Raw genomic sequence first — 3,152 nt, 5'->3', positions numbered from 1 at the left:
GGGCTCCAACAAGAACAGTGCCGGCCCAAATTTCATGCTGCCAAATAGTAACCTGAGTTGAAATGTTTTAATTTTTTTTTAATGTTCTCTTATTTTTGAGGGGGGGGTGGGAAAGGGGCAGAGAGAGAGAGGGAGACACAGAATCTGTAGCAGGCTCCAGGCTCTGAGCTGTCAGCACAGAGCTCGACGTGGGGCTCAAACCCATGGACTGTGAGATCATGACCTGAGCCAAAGTAGAACGCTTAACCCACTGAGACATCTCAGCCAGCGTTGAAATGTTATCCAGAGAATTGCCAGAATCAATACTGAAACTATAGCTACCAGAAGAACCACTACTTTCACCTGAAGCAACAACTATTACAACGGAACCTACAGGCACAACGGGCGTCACCACAAACGTGCTCTCATAAAGGCTACCACTGCTGTCTCCACCGAACAACGCGTTGCCCCAGCCACTACTACCAGGTCAAATGAACCTGAAACTAGCATAGCCTTGTCTGAAACTACAACTACCACAATTTCTACTGGACTGATAACTAGAACAGCTGCTAAAATTTCAGGGGAACCTATAAATATCTGTTTGTACTGAACCGAGAGCCATGATATTCCTGACGACTCTTTCAGCCGAACCTATGACCATCGCATCCAACGTGGCTTTAACTGGACTAAAAGTCACCAGACTATCCGCCGAACATACGCCCACAATATCAAAAACAGTAACAAGCACCACACCTTAAAGCCCATGACCACAACACTGCCACCACTTGAAGCGAACTACTGTCATAATAGCTTGTGTTTCTGCCTGGCCAAAACCAATACCCAGTTGCCATGAGTTCTGTAAAAACCTGTTACCACAACAGCTACCACCATTTCAATTCAATTTACAGCCGTGACAGGAAACACCACTGCAGCTGACCCTACAGCCACATTAGGAAATACCACTTCAGCTAAATACACAACCGCTTTAATTTCTACTGGTCCTCCTACTACATAGTTACTATTATCACCCCCATTTTAATTCACCCCTACTAACAGTACCTTAAGTGAACAGAGTACCTACCCTACTTCGGCTAAAATGCAGCTATCACGATGTCTACTGAATCCACCATTATAATCATGTCAAATTACATCTACCATTCACCTGAGCCTACAATTTCCACACCTGCCGCCATTTCAACCGGAAATACAACCTACAACAGGTACCAGCACAACCACTGTTTTCACTGCCAGTGAACCTTCTCCGATAAATACTAATATCACACGTCTTATAGCAACTACACTACAGTGGCCCTCTCCACAAAAACCCAGTCTTTAATTGCTACCTTGAGGTTGTGACATACAACCGTCCCCAGAGTTGCTCCTACTCTAAATTTAATGTGCAAATGCTATCACAAGTGATTGTTTGGCTAACAGAAATATTCCACCGGAACCTGTAGCAGTAACACTTAAACTACTCTAACAATAACGGTTACCAATTGCACATTACCAATGCACAACACCAGATCTGCCTCATTTGCTTTCAATGCCAATCAGAGCTCTATTTTATTAGGAATGATACTTTGTTTTGTAAGAGTTTGACCCAGACATCCCAGACATTTTGTTCTTTAGTACGCGAATTCTGTGTATTGAGTCCATATGTTATATGAATATATTAAATAAACTTACATGGGATAATTTTTAAGTACTACATTTTGTTTTCTTCATGTGTAAAATTATGTTGTTTTCATAATTTTTCTTCAGATTGCTTTGTCAAGCAGCATAATTGCTAGCATCGTTTGCTGTTCTTTCATTTACCGAGTGCCTGTCTCCCAAAATATTGAGGAAGATACAGAAGAAACAACAATACTGGCGTGATTATTAAGATAATTAATTTGAACACTGTTCGAATTCTATTCTTTGTTAGAATTCTTAGATAGTGAGATTTAACCTGACTTTGATTTGCTTGGGCTCCATCTCAGCCTGCCGCACCAACAGGAGGGGGCCAGGGTCGCATATTTATAAACACTTTTACAGTTGCTTCTTAAAAAAAGCTTCTTTATTTATTTTGAGAGAGAGACAGAGAGCGTGCATGTGTGTGAGTGGGAGAGGGGCAAGAGAGAGAGGGAGAGAGAGAATCCCAAGCAGGCTCTGTGCTGACTGCACCAGGGCCCAACACGGGGCTTGATCTCATGAACAGTGGGATCATGACCTGAGCTGAAATCAAGAGCCGGACTGAGCCACCCAGGTGCCCCCCCCACCCAACTCTAATCTTAACTTAGGTTTATAAAAGGTCGCTTAAAGCATATGTGTCTCATCACGAAAGTGAGAATAATAATACTTAATTCTTGTAATTCTACTTAATTCTTATAGGTGTTGTTAGGATTAGCTATGAGCAGTGTGGTATACCCACTGGACTAGGCATATCCCTGTAATGTTAATAATATTATGTTAATCAAATCTTAGATCACAGTCTGTCCAACGATGCCGTTGTTTGCTGTAATCCAGCAATAATTGAAACTTTTTATTCTTCTTCTTCTCATCTCCATTTTTAAAATGCCAGTTAGGAGTCATTTTACCAAGTGAAGACTTTATAAACTAGTATTTCAGAGCAATAATAATAAGGAAGGATATATTAGTTATTTTTAAAAATTGTAAAATTTCTACAAACCACATATATAGTCCCTCATATGAAGTGCTTGGGTGAGATGTGTTTTACAATTCAGATTTTTTAAAAATGTTTTATTTATTTTTGAGACACAGAGAGACAGAGCATGATCAGGGGAGGGGCAGAGAGAGAGGGAGACACAGAATCCGAAGCAGGCTCCAGGCTCCGAGCTGTCAGCACAGAGCCCGACGCGGGGCTTGAGCTCACGGACCGTGAGATCATGACCTGAGCCGAAGTCGGATGCTTAACCGACTGAGCCACCCAGGCGCCCCAACAATTCAGATTTTTGAAAATTTTATGACGGCAATACGATACGTTATACAACACCCCCATCAGGACTGTGGCAGTAAACCTGCAATACACATCAATATTTTTGTAGTTAAACATATGAATAATCATGCTAAATTTATTAAACATTAGTTTTGATTAACTTTTGCTGCCAACTAAATTTGTGCCAAATACACAAAATAATTTGTTTCCAAAGCCTTTTGGATTTTGGAATTGTGCA

The sequence above is a fragment of the Neofelis nebulosa genome, chromosome 11, assembly GCF_028018385.1.
Source record: "Neofelis nebulosa isolate mNeoNeb1 chromosome 11, mNeoNeb1.pri, whole genome shotgun sequence".
NCBI classification, from domain to species: domain Eukaryota; kingdom Metazoa; phylum Chordata; class Mammalia; order Carnivora; family Felidae; genus Neofelis; species Neofelis nebulosa.
This window is presented reverse-complemented; position numbering follows the sequence as displayed.